Raw genomic sequence first — 14920 nt, forward strand, 5'->3', positions numbered from 1 at the left:
GAATTCAGTTATTTCATCTTCTGTTACAAGTATAAAGTTTTTTTCAAACATAAAAAACTCAAAAACACTATCAGGGTATCACCTGAGATATCTGAATCCAAGCGAACCTACTGTATTGCATTGGGAAGTGTCCTCTCAAAATTCACATCCACCCAGAACCTGCGAATGGGACCTTATTTGGAAATAGGGTCTTTGCAGATGTCATCAAATTTAGATGAGGTCATACTGGATTAGGGTGGGCCCAAGTCCGAAGACGTTAGCTTCAATTTGACCTGGTTCAATTTTCTCATTTTATAAATAAGAAAACAGAGGCCCAGGAAGGCAAATTGATTTGTCCACAGTCTCACAGTCACCCAGAAAGCAGAGAAAGAAACAGTTCAAGACTTCTGGCTCCTGATAGCTTTACCTTCACATAATGCCATTTTCTCCTCTAATTCTGATACGAAAGGGAAAAAACACACACACACACACACAAAGAAAGGTAAGATAATTCCAAGCAAATGCTATGGTGTGCGTTCGAATGTATCGAGTTCTCTATCATGAGGTCCCGGGTGAAATGCCACCGTGAGCCCTATTTGTCTTTCGAAGGACGTGCTGCCTGCAGGGCGAGGTGGCCAGCGAGGAATGGACTGGCAGGGTTGCGCCAAGTGTCGATAAATCTTTGCTCCTGCGTTTCAGATGGACAGTTCTCCCCCAGAACACTTCCAACTCTCTAAGTCCGGCTTTCAGTCACGCTCTGGGTTGGAGTGAAGTTTAATCTCTAGGGTTACACAAAGTCCAAGCTCTATCAAGTTCAAAAATGAAGCTGAGAGATTTCAAATAGGCTGAAGTGTAGGCACCTTCAGCCAAGCAGAAGCCGGCCCTGGAAGCCTCTCGTTTCCATCAGCTGCCTGCGGCACCCGGCAGGGGAAATCTGGGCGGGGGAAGACCTGCCAACCCGATGCTGGCAAAAGTGCAGGTATAAGATGTCTCTTGACAAAGGCATTGTGAGCTCTAGTCTTGAGCTTTTGGCAGGAGTCGTCCCAACAGCACTTCTGAGTTGAAGAGTCTGGGAACGTCTTCGCCTCGGTGCCGGCTCTCAGGCGCTGGAGCTGCCCGCTATGAATCCAGTGGAAGCGTGTGTTTCGTGAGACGCGGCCGTGACCCTGACCCCTGGGCGCCCGGGTGAGCCAGGGGAGGCCTGCTGCAGCTGCTCTGTTCCCCGCGGCTCTCCTTGGTGCTCCTCTAAGTTCCTGTGGTGCCTGTTCTACTCCCCCCAAAAAGTACCCCTGAAACCACTCTGCTCTGAAGTGTCCCTGGGTGTTGAGAGCGCCTGGGAAAGGCGATGCCTAGCGCACGGCGTGACTTCCTGTGTGTGTGACTTTAGACTCTATGTTGCCCGGGTGGGGAAAGTGGGTTTCTGCCAGCTGGGTCACAGGTGCCCATACGGTGCTTTGTGTGAGTGAGCAAAAGCCGCCCTGCTCTCCGCAGACGCAGACACGAGTGAGCCATGCGGGTCTGCGTCTGATTCCAGCCCTGACTGCCGTCCTCGTGCAGGGACCAGCCGCACAACTGTGTCATCAGCCAACGGGCACACAGGGCACAGGTGATGCGGCGGAGGGCAGGGCACAGGCGATGCCGCGGGGGGCGCGTCTGTGATGTTCCTGCTTCATTCTTTACCCTACCCTCTCCCTCCTTTTCTCCTCTCTCTATATTCATTTAGAGGAGTAAAACACAAGAACTTCATAGAAAATAATTAAAAATAAATTGGTCAATTATTTCAAACCTAAACTTATTAAGGGCAGATTATATGCTGCATAGCTCGGTCTCAAATTACCTCTGCTCATTACCTACACCTAGCAGTAATGCCAGATTTTTATATTTATATATCAATAGTATATGAAATATAATATATATAAATTACGCTACATTTTATAATTTAATTTTCTTATTTACATATTTACATATAACTTTGAGTGATTTTGTATATGCATACTTTATATATACACAAAATTTTATATAAGTAATTATATTAAAAATTATCTATTCTATATACTTAGTTACATGTAATTATATATAATTTTAATGTTTTATATAACTTGTTATGTATTACACATCTTATATGTTTATATATTTATATTATATTATATGAAATGTAAATCATACAAATAAAATTTTGCATATATATAAAATTGCTCACCAAAGTTATTTCATTCCTAACTCATTGTAATAATATTAATTTTCTATGTGGCTTTAAATAATTTGAGCAGCATATAAAATAATCTGTAATGATATACATTTAAAATAATATAATTTAATTGCCAGCTTTAATTGGGTTAGCCAGTCCTCCCAGGTCTGTGAACAGCTAGCTGCTCCTGACTTGGAAGTGACAGACATTTGGGGATATGACATTAAATCCAACCGCAGGAATGGGACTTCATGCAAGTGTTTCTGTCCAACAGGAAGTGCAGGCAGAAGGTCCCGTGGGGACAGTCAAAGACTGCTGGGAGTCAGCCGGCCCACAGGTCCCAGAGAGGGTCCCTGAGATTCCCAGCGAGGGCCACCCCCATCTATCAGTCTCTCCTCTGGCTGTGTACCAAGAAGCCACAGGCCCTCGGGAGCAGCCTTGTCCCCTGAGCCTGGGAGCTGGGATGGGCCTCAGAGGGGTTTGCGGGGCCTCCCCCGAGGCCGGAGCAGAGCAGCCTGGGCGAGCAGTAAACTGCATGCTGTTCTGTGGGCTCTGCAACACCAGTCGTTTCTCCCCAAGGAGCATCTGCCGGAGCTGAGCAGGAGGCAAGAAGCCCTGAGTTTCCCCCCAAACAGTAATGGTTCTGCCAACCTGCTCTTCTAGGAAATTCCATTTACAGATTCAAACATGACATTTTCATTCCCTCATCTCATTTACAGAATGTCAATTTCTCTACTGGCTTTTTTATATACAAACCATGTAACAGGTTTGACTATATGGTAAAAAAAAAAAGGCTATTTATCATACCTGATGAACAAAAAACTTCTAGTTTTTCCATTTACTATTGGACAGAATTTGAAAATATCCTTTAAGTTCATCCATCACATCTTTCAGACTAAGAGTGATGACCTCCTACCATGCTCCTTCACAGGGGAGTAAAGAAATGAAGATTTGTCCATCTCTACAAGGATGCTGACTTGAGCCCAGAGACGTTTCCAGAAGAGCCACTATATGTATACAGCTGAGCTAGCGCTGAAAAATATACTATCATATTTCATAATTTAGAGGTCACGGAATTTAAGATACACTACGATTTTATATACCATTAAAATAGAAAAACAGAACATCTTAAAAGAGCTCTTTTAATTTTATTTAATCTGACTGGTGCATACTTGGAGACAGTGAAACGAAATGGCTATTGGTTATTTCCGCAAATTTCTTCAGCGTCACAGTCCAACTCCCCTGAAACGCTTCGCAGCTGAAGTCACTGATGTCCCCACAGTGGTCTTCGGTGACTATAAAAGCATTGGTGATAGAGATGTTCTTAAAAAGGGCTCCTCCGCTGTCTCCAGAAGTTTCTCCTAAGCCACTGGGAGCTGATCTGCGGGTTTTGATGCCCCAGCCCCGCACGCCAGCCCTGAGCCTCCCCGAGGGCGCGTGGCCGGCCGTGTGGCCGGAGGCTGGCACAGCGGGTCAGGCTGGGTCCGCTGGAACGGGTTCCGCTTCAGTGCCGCGGCTGTCACCCGCCACCAGCGCACGCAGCCTACGCGCCTCGCAGGCGGCTGCGAGGGGACCCGGGGCCACGCGGCCGGCTCCCGGCGCCACGGGTCGCATCGTCACCGCTGCCCGTCAGCTCTGTGTACTCGCTTCTTTGGAACGAGAAGCTGTTACAAAATCCTGCGCAAGTACCACGTCTATTAGCAAAGAATTTTGATAAATGTCTAAGTTTAATACGCTACAAAATTTTCATAGCCTCCTTTCTCTCTTAAAATGTCCCAGTTCGTCTTTTATATCACAAAGAGAATATATATATACATATATATATATATATATATATATATATATATAGAGTTTCTTTTTCTTTAAGTGATGAGTAACTTTATTTTATTTATTTTTAAAAAGACACCTTTTCACACCACATTCCATGTATCTCAGATGACGCATATGTCTACATATCTGTGCTTTGTCATTTTGATTTCTGTGATCACTCAGGAGTATTTATTTAAGGAGCCCCTCGCGTGTGTAAGTTTTTACGTGCGAAGTAGATTTTCGGGGCTCTCCCTCTGGAAACCTGTCTGTTGCTCTGTTCCAGACGGTAAGCTGAGCACGTTTCTGCTGCACATTAGGGGGAAAAACATTAAGCATATTAAACACAACACTTTATGGCTATTGTTGCTTTGAGTGAGAATAAGTTTTTAAAAATGAGTCGATTCAAAGAAAAATATTGAATAATTAACTTGGTGTTCTGTGTGCTTTGCAAAACTTGTGAAGATCATTTACAAATCTCTGAAGTTTGGGAGATTTTGACTTAAGGTAATTAATAATTTATCCATCACATATTATTATAAATAGCACATTAATAAACGTATAACTTTTTCTTATTTAAATGATTCAATGTCTCTTATAATAATGACTTGGCCACTGATATAATACTATGCTAAATTACTTGAAATAATTGTATACATATTTATAACACTGTAAGCTCACACAAAAAGATGTTATGTCTCGTGTGTTTATTATTGTATACCTGGTGTTTGGAACATAATATACACTAAAAGATATTAGTTAAAGGGATAAATGAACAATTGTATAAACTTAGGTAAACATTAAAATTATAAACATTGTGTCCAGGGGGTAACAGAATGCTAAACATAGATGTTGGATATGACTGGGAAACTGACTCACACTGTCTAACTTCTGACAGACCATAACTATATCATCTCTACAATTAAAATTGCTGCTAATCATGTCACAGAATTCATCACATAAAAAAAAAAGAAACAGATAATATCCAGAATTAGAGATTTGGAACCATGTCAATTAAGGAGCTGCTAAAGTAACTGGGGAGTCCAAATGCTGACATAAAGATCATGTTTGCGGTTGAGCATCGACATATGATCCAGGAGATTGCAGTTCGATTCCCGGTCAGGGCACATGCCCAGGTTGTGGGCTCGATCCCCAGCAGGGGGCCCGAAGGAGGCAGCCAATTAATGGCTCACCATTGATGTTTCTATCTCTCTCTCTCTCCCTCTCCCTTCCTCTCTCTGAAATCAATAGAGACATATTTAAAAAAAATAATAAAATAAAATATTTTTAAAAAAGATTATGTTAAAAGAGGCTGATTTGCAGGAATATTTCAGAATTGCTTCTTTCCTGCTTATTAAATATGTTCAGAAATGTTAACTACAGCAATTAAACAAAATTAAATTAGCAAATTAAACTAAGAAACTAGACTTGAATTTTATTTAAAGGTCATTGACTTTGTGAGTTTTCCAAGCTCAACAAAGGCAAAAGGTGGGAGAATTACATTTGTGTTGAAAACAATAATTTTGTGATATAAATGAGTGCTCTCTTCAGCAACTTTGTTAAAGAAAAGTTGAGATTTTCATGCTTATAAAATTTCCATGAATTTTCTGTTTTAGGAATTGTTTATACACTTAATATTTTCCCAGTCTGACACAGAAATTAATATCCCCTTTGAAGCACGATTATTATAGTCTTGGAACATCTTTAATAGACTGTCTCTAAAACATCACGATATGATAATACTGACAAAGAAAACCTTCACACATTGACGACTTTTGGACACTGTTTTGTTTTTCCCTTTATACACTGACATGAACCCAAGAGCAATCAATAAGGCAATAAGGCTCTGTAGAGCTAAAGACAAATTAAATTGAAACCAAAAGTTCATTTTGATGACACTGCGATAGAGTCAGATGCTTGGTGGGGCCATGACAGACCATCCAAATGTTTTTACAAGGTTTCTGCCCAGGCCTTGAAATGGGAGGAAGGAAATATCACTGGTTTTAACAATGACTCTCCACCAAATCCAACTTCTTTCTAATCTCCTCATTTAAATAGCTAAGATTATTTCCTTTTACTCTCCACTACTAACCAAAAATATCTAAACAAGGTTGTAATTACTGACAACCAAAACTGTATTGTGTAGATAAACAACATAATCACAAAAATCCATAGCACACACGAAGCCCTGAGCAAGTGGGGCTCTACCTTAGCCCAGACTATGCACAGACCCTCCCAATGTGTAAACCAGGGTTCTCCCCTGCCCCAAATTATACACAGACCCTCCCAAGGTGTCAACCAGGGTTCTCCCCTGCCCCAAATTATACACAGGCCCTCCCAAGGTGTAAACCAAGGTTCTTCCCTGCCCCAAATTATACACAGACCCTCCCAAGGTGTTAACCAGGGTTCTCCCCTGCCCCAAATTATATACAGACCCTCCCAAGGTGTTAACCAGGGTTCTCCCCTGCCCCAAATTATACACAGACCCTCCCAAGGTGTTAACCAGGGTTCTCCCCTGCCCCAAATTATACACAGACCCTCCCAAGGTGTTAACCAGGGTTCTCCCCTGCCCCAAATTACACACACACCCTCCCAAGGTGTTCACAGGGATTCTTACCTACCCCAGGTTATACACAGACCTCTAGCAAGCTAAAGATAACACCGTGACCTCAGTTATGTTTCAGCTCCTGAGCCCCAGCTGGAACTGAGCCCTGGCTACCTTCCCATCACATCACACAGAGGGATGTCAAAAAAACCTCAGAACTGTCCTCATATCTGAAGAAATGATTTATTACCCTGACCTCACCTCTGATAATCAGGTCCCAGCATGACCCCGAACTCCTAACCCCCAGTGTCTTATGATTTTGCCCTATATTATCTGTAACTGACACATCATCGGGGAGTTGGGCTTTCTGGAGCATCAGCTCCCTTCCTCTGTATTGGCCAACTCAGTATTAGACTATTTTCCTCTACATTCTGCAAACTCCGTATTTCTTTGGGCCAGTGCGTGCACAAAGGTGGACTCAGGGAAAAACACTGAGGTTTGTTAACAATAAAATAGTTATATCTATAAAAGCAAAAGAATAATAATAATAGTAATGATGATGATGGTGATGGTGATGATACAGCAAGTTCTTGGCCAGTCTCACTTTTTAATGCTGATTTCTCTGGCTCAAAATAGGAGTGAAAACAGGATTAATTAGGATTATTAGGATTAATAACCATGTGAAAGGAGGCCAGCCTGACAAAGTCCTCCGTGTACAGAGGCGAAAAGAGATTGTGACAAGTCCATCCGCAGATATATCTCATTCCAGTTATTTCCTCCCTCTTTGGAAGGGAGCCAAACGCTGTCACGTGGCAGCATTTCTGGAGGGGACCCAGGAGCTTCAGGCTTCTCGTTAAAGTCAGGCCCGGGAAGCAGGACTCCGACACCTGCCAGGCGAGGCAGCAGGTGACACTGGGCAGCTTGTTATTCAACTTTCTTACTGGCATCGATTATATCAAGTTCAAGATAAAAGGAGAGATTAGTGGCTAGAGGAGGTTCTCCCAACAGCATTACCAGGGGCCCGGCCAGTGTGGCGCAGCGGTTGAGCGTCGCTCCATGAGCCAAGAGGTCCCTGGTTCGATTCCCGGTCAGGGCACACGCCCAGGTTGCCGGATCGATCCCCAGCAGGGGGCGTGCTGGAGGCAGCCTACCCATGATTTCCTCTCATCGATGTTTCTCTCTCTCTCCCTCTCCCTTCGTCTCTCTCTACATCAATTTAAAAATATTTAAAAAATAATTTAAAAATTGCCAGAGACCTTGTGACATGGAAGTTGGTGTCCTTAGAGGAAATGAAAGGAGACCCACAAAATGGAACAACACAGAGGGTCTGGAGAGACGCAAACTCAGGTGGACTGACCTTACATTTCTCCAGAAGAAAATTCCTAGCGAATAGGCGCGAGATTATTCCCGAGCTTTCTGGTTTTGCTCTCAAAGCAATGAGCTGACCTTAACTGGATTTTCTAAGAGGTTTCCTCTGCCTTCTGCCTGACAGGTTTGGACCCCAAATGTCATGGGAAACCAGGCAGTGGTCCCCAGTTAAGGACAAAGTGAAGCCAGGCTTAGCTTTCAAGTAGGGTGATCTCATAGCAATTTCAGTGCTTTTAAATCACCAAAAAGGCAGTGGGTTTAAAATACTGTTCAGGGAGGTGAGTAAAATTATTTGCAGGTGGGTGCATTTGCCTCTGGGCAGCATCCTGGGGGCTCTCAAGGTGACTGTGAGGGGCCGGCCAGAGATCAAAGCTGCTCACCTGGACCCCGCCCGGCGTCCCACACGCCCTTCCTGGCCCCTGGCCCACGGTGTGGGCCTCAGCCTCTTACAGTTCCTTCTCCCTTTCTTGGTTTAAAGTTTGAAGGTCACCTGCAGACTTTTGTAGCATAAGCCTGTTGCAGTGACTGACACGGTGAGCAGGTCTAGGCCGGGCAGGTGGACAGCACTGCGGCGCCGAGCGTGAACCCAGAAGGGGGCCGGGCCCGCCACTCATCTGCCTGGAAGAGCCCTTTGCGGCCGCGTTTGATCAGTGAGTTGGCACCTAGACTTTCCAGGGGAGCTGCAGGAGCAGAATTGAATCTGAGATTTATAGTGACTATGAGCAGCTGGAACAGCCGAGCCGGGGAGGGGAGCCGCTGAGCAATCACAAAGGTTTATTACAAAGATGGCTCGCGAAAGGCGGGCAAAGAGGAGGCGGGACTGCGGAGCCTAGAGCGGGTGTCCCGCCTGCAGGTTAACGACAGGGGAGGTAAAGCTGCGCCCGGAGACAGGTGCCACCAGTGAGAAAAAATAAAGATGCACGTAGGGAATAAAATGGAAAAAGGCAGCGACTGGAGGCATACCCGTTGGGCCACGAACACATCAGAGAATCAGCTTGTGACACAGAGGGACAGGAAGGGGAGAGAAGGGCAGCCAAGCCCGTCCTGAATGTTAATAACCCTGGTCAAGGACAGGAGGGCCGAGCATGCTCTCAGTTACAGAGATCTCCTTTCAAAATGGGGGGGCCGAGGCACAGTGAGAAACCTCCTTAAATATCCCAGGTGATGCCCAATGCGATTCCTTCCAACCCTGTTACAGTCTCAAAACAAACTTGGTCAGGTTCAGTTTAAGATTTTACATAGAAAAAGCAACTAGATTTCGGGGCTAGAATTTAAGTTACCCTAAGTCAGGCGCAAACCCTGAGGGGTGGTTAACCCAGGTACACGGAAGTATACCCGTTATCTGATAAAGCTCTCGGAAAATATTAGAGAAAACACTTGCAGTTAAATTAAGAGCAAACATTAATTGCCTCGTGGTTTATATACTGATCTCATTGAAAATGTGTTCTCTGGTGAAAAACCCCAAGGCCTTTATTGGACAATTAACAAGTAAATAGTTGATAGCAAGGATGCTGTCGAAGCCACAGGTGACGAATTGGAGCTGAGTAAGGGAGTTCTGATGATAGTAATAAAAGGGTCTGAATAAGGAAGGCTCACTTCAGAAATCATGTTGCAAATCATACTACAGAGCCCAAAATGACCAGTACTGTTTGCATGTACACGTGACTGTGCATGCATGCACACCTGTGCACACATACATGCACACCCACGCACGTATATATGCACATGCAGGCACACACATACGAACTATGAAGCCTGTCTAGGAAATCAATCACCATAACTTACTAGTTGTGTGAACTAGGACTTAATCTCTCTGAGCTTTGGTTTCCTAGTGGAAAAAAACTGGGAATGAGGGTAACATCACCAGCCTTGTGGGGCTATCGTGAAGCACAGGATGCATTAACGTGTGTCATCTCTTTGGGATGCTGCCTGGCGTTTAGTTTGCCCTCAATGGTATATAGAGCTCCAAGTAGAAAATACAACATCTTAATCACACATTTCCCAACACGTAATTCTTATCTCTGCTGGAAAGCAATTCTTATTTTTGCCTATCTATATTTTTTAAATGTCCTAGATTAAACAATATTTAAAAAATTATAAGACAAATAATAAAGTTTAATAATTTACCAACTAAATGTGCACTGTTAGTCAAAGGGTAAGAATAAATGTCGGTACCCTGGCTGGTGTGGCTCAGTTGGTTGAGTGTGGTCCCGTGCACCTAGAGGTTGCTGGTTGCAGGCTCCATCCCCAGTAGGGGGCGTGCAGGAGGCAGCCAATTAATGGTCCTCTCATCGATGTTTCTCTCTCTCTCCCTCAGCAACCTGCGTGCCCAGGGAGATCCTGGCCTCAGGCGCATCAGAGCCCTGCTGAGCCCTTCATTTCAGCCGCGGAGGCCCTGAGCGTCAAGCAGCTAACCTGGGACTCCTGACCCACGGGCACCATGAGTCATAAACTGGTGTTACTGTAAGATGCTAAGAAAATGAGTATGATAGGGAAGGGGCTGCTTTGTTTTGCTGGTGGGGGGCAGCTAATGGGGGCAGGACTGGGCCAGGTAGGTCCATGCTACTCTCTCCACAAGAACCAGGGTCCCTCCCCAGAGACCCACTTCACCCACCCACACTGCGCTACTGAAACTTGGAGAAGCACAGCCATGAAGAAAACGATGCTTCTGAGTGTGAGGGCTGAGAAACTGGAGTAACACACTCTCTATGAATATTAGATTAAAAAGGCATGCACAGCTTTTACCATTACAGAGGATAATAGAATTTGATCAGCTAAATCCCAGGGCTTTATAAGGCACAAATTATGCAAACGAATTTAATGGTGTTTTGATAAAACTACAAAACTTGTGCTAGAGAGAGCACAGGAGGTGCTCCTTATCTGGGCTTTAAACTTCCCATGCTACCTTGCAGGTGCTTACTTAAATTTTAAAAAATTAAACATGAAAGCAAAACGAGTAATAAAGAGCCCGGCAGGTGTGGCTCAGCAGTTAAGTGGTGACCCATGAACCAGGAGATCTCAGTTCGATTCCTGGTCAGGGCACATGCCGGGTTACTGTCTCGATCCCCAGTAGGGGGCGTGCAGGGGGCGGCCGATCAATGCCTCTCCCACTGATTTTCTCTCTCTCTCTGTCCTTCTCCCTTCTCTCTGGAATCAGTAAAACATTAAAAAATAATAATACAGAACATGAATTCAAGGATTGAATATTAAGAAAAACACTGCTTCTGATTTAGGGATAAGCAGAAAGCGTCCAAGGATAAAGGTTGGGCCAAGCTTTATCTACTGCTGTTGTTATTAATCATTGAGCAGGAAGAACTAAATGAAGCTTTAAATACAAAATTTCAAGGCTTCTAGGTGAAGGTGTCAGTAAACATCTTAAGGAAATAGAAAAAAGCTGCAATGTTAGAAAAAATGTACACGGGAAAGAGGTAAATATTACAAATATATCCTAGTAGAAATCCATTAAAAATTGTATTTCTAACACCAAATTTTCAGGGAGATTATAAAAATGGAAAGGGAAGGTGGGGATGACCACAACCACATTTTATAATGTGCCCCTAAGATCTGAGGAGGAAGCCGGGCTTTGGCTCGCACAGAATGATGGATCCTTCTGAAAAGGACTCGATGACTATATTCTCTCCTCAATGTCAAGTGCACAGCACTCGGAACGCTCTGTCACTCAGGGCACCCCCTGGACTGGGAGCAACGCAGCTCTGAACTGCAGAGAGTTCAAAAAAGAATTGCACAGTCCAGGAACTGCCTCATGTTAAAAAATAAAGAGTGCCAATTAATGTCAAACTCGGTCAGGAAACGAGTCCATCCAAACTTCTTCAAGGCAAGAGGATTGTGTCTCTAAATTATCTGACTGCGAGTAGTGATTTTTTCTCTCTCATGTTCCATGGTAATAATAGAATTTTTTCCCCTTTTTAAAAATGGAAGGCAGCGTAAAGATCAACTAATGCCAGCTCCTACATTTTACTCACAAGGAAACTGAGACAAAGAGATGAATCAATGTGCTCACAGTCCTGCAGGGAATTTGTAGAGCATCTGCCTGCAGCCCAGCTCTACAAGGTTGAATTCCAGGCACTGAAGACAACAGAGAGGCCCGCCCATTCCTGATGTGCCTGATCTCATTGGCCTACCCACCTGGCAATCATCTCAACTCCTAACTCACCAGCCACAGCCTGGCCCACGCAGCCTCCTAAACATCCGTCAGATCAATCCTCTCCCTACCCGAAGGCCACCACCTCCAATCTCAGTTTCAACACCTGGATTAACAGGGGCTTTCTAACTTGCCTCCCTACTTTAGGTCTGGGTCCTCTTTGGAGAATCCTATTTGCAGCTGCCGTAGCCACACTTTAAAAATACAGAGTCATCCATGGCTTGCTCTCCCCTCATGGTCAAGTTTCAGCTGCTTTGCATCCCACTCATAGCATTTTAGAAGTTCCCTTCCCCCCATTTGTGGGCCCCATAACACCCACTTGTTCCTCAAGGCTCAACTCACAGGTCAGCTGTTCTGCAGAAGATTTTACTGCGTCCTGAGTTTGGGCTAAATGCCTATCCCATGGCTCCCAAAGTTGTCTGTGCAGGTGCTTTGGGGGGCTCATCACTGCTGGCCGTGCCCCATTCCCTGCAGCCCACTTGCTGGGACTTGCCATCCATCACGGACAGCGCCTCACATTATATACTTTGTGATGGATTGTCACTTCCACCCTCAAGTGTTTCCATCATTCCCCAGGACCCAAGCGGTCACGTCATCACCCGCACCAAGACCCACTCCTCCTCACAATGCTCTTAGACTCGTCTCCCCCTTCCTCTCCATCCTTTCCCTACACACCTACACACTACTGCATCACCTGAAACCCTACTCCATCCAGTTCCTCCGAGCTGGTGCCCGAGGTGCCTCCCGCCCGATCACACCACCCCGAAGTGATGTTTTAATTTCTCATGTATTTATATGCTAACAATTAGCATGTTTATATCTCTAATCCAAACATCTTTTTGGGGGCTCATCCAACTGCAATATTTGCATCTCCATTTGGATGGCATATGGCGTCTCATAATTAACTAGGTCAGGACTGAATTCTTAAAATTCCTCTAAATCTGTTCCTCCCTTAATTTTCCACATCTCCCAAATGGCACTATAATTCATCTAGTCACTCAACCCATATATTCAGGAGCTATTATTTTTTTTAAATCCTCACCTGAGGATGTTTATTTGTTTTTTTGCTGATTTGAGATAGAGAGGAAGGGAGAGGGAAACACCAATGTGAGAGAGAAACATCATCAATTGGTTGCCTCCTGTACACACCTTGATCAGGGATCGAACCCACAACCTGGGTATGTGCCCTGACTGGCAATCAAACCCATGATCCTTTGGTACATGGGACAACACTCCAACCAACTTGTGTTGGGTCTTGTTTTCTTATCTATTAAGCTGCCCTATGTCTTTTGATTGGGACATTTAATCCATTTATATTTAAGGTTATTACTAGTAGGTACTTATCTATGGCCATTTTATTTCTTTATGCCTATGTTTCTCATTCTCTCTATTTCTGCTTCTTATTACAGCAGTCCCTTTAACATTTCCTGCAATGCTGGTTTGGTGATGATAAACTAGCCTTTTTTTTTTGTCTGGGAATCTCTTTATTTCACCATCTATTTTGAATGATAGCCTTGCTGGATGGAGTCATCTTGGCTTCAGATCCTTGTTTTGCTTTACCTTGCATACTTCGTGCCATTCCCTTCTGGCCTGTAGAGTTTCTGATGAGAAATCGGCTGACAGCCTTATGGGAGCTCCTTTGTAGGTAACAAATTGCTTTACTCTTGCTGCCTTTAAGAGTTTATGTCTTAAATTTTTGGCATTTTAATTATGATGTGTCTGGGCGTAGGCCTCTTTGGGCTCTTCTTGCTTGGGACTCTGTGCCTCCTTAACTTGTGTGACTTTTTCCTTGATCAGGTTAAAGAAGGCATTCACTACATCCATTTATTCCCATACAGCATGGCTCCTGGCACATAGTAAATGTATAAATGAAAATACCTAGAAACAGATCCTAGGGGTAAGCTTAAATAGTCTACTCTTTTCAGTTTCTACCCCGACTCGCATGAGACGTGAGCTGCTCCCTTTCCTTAAAATGTTCACTCTGTCTGTCTACCAGTGACACACTTTCCTGCCTCCCACAGTATCCTTGTAGGAAGAAGGAAAGAGACTGATCATTGCCTGGACATCACCACTTCCCCAGAGAAGATGTCTTGCTTCCGTTTTTGAAATAGGTGATATATTCAACAGTGATAAATGCTCAATTACATTTGGGTCCCCGAGGAGTGGGAAGCTCTATTCTTTAATGAAAATGCTATAAAGTAAGGTGCATATACAATTTCTCTCGACATGGCGTGATACACCAAGTCTTCACAGACAACGTCACGCTGTCATTCCCTCCTCTTCTTCAACATATCTCTCCTGGAAGTGGAACAGCCCAAGCCAAGCTCTGTGGCACCTTGCTCTCTCCTAATGGTGCCACATTCACGCTCTTTCCAGATGAAGGAAGGGCTGATAGATGACGAAAGGCCACATTGTGCCTGCTGGCCTTCAAGGGTCCCTGACACACTGATGTCCATAACTATTTTGGGTGACAGAAGAAAAATGTTCTGGCTGAAGAAGGTTGAACTCTTTTCCTCATTGCTCAGACTGCATCTAGAGTGCTGCGTTCACCCACAGCCATGCTCTTTAAGGGGGACACTGACGAGGAGGGGATCTGTGTTTCTGAGCGAAGGCTTCCATTTACAGATAGGCCATCTCTCCAGAAAGTGGAGAGCCTTTCATTTATGTGTTCTTCATATAGAAAAAACTGTATTTATTATGGTTGCGTGGGTTTCTAATTCTCTTTTGAAATGAGTACAGTTTTCGAACGTTTCAGAACTTGAAAGGTCTTCTGGAACAGATTACATTAGAAAACCGAGGTACCACTGTATAGGCAAATTACTAAAGTAAGTGCATAACTGTCCAAGAACAGCCAGGTTGCCTTGATTTCCCT

General features: G+C 44.3%; 1 protein-coding gene across 1 annotated transcript in view; it reads right to left on the reverse strand.

Moving 5' to 3' along the window:
- The window catches only part of CNTNAP2 (contactin associated protein 2), a 1301514-nt gene that overhangs the window by 373943 nt on the left and 912651 nt on the right, over positions 1 to 14920 (reverse strand). The gene's annotated exons all lie outside the window — the stretch shown is intronic.

Source organism: Miniopterus natalensis, chromosome 10, assembly GCF_054644295.1.
Source record: "Miniopterus natalensis isolate mMinNat1 chromosome 10, mMinNat1.hap1, whole genome shotgun sequence".
NCBI lineage: Eukaryota > Metazoa > Chordata > Mammalia > Chiroptera > Miniopteridae > Miniopterus > Miniopterus natalensis.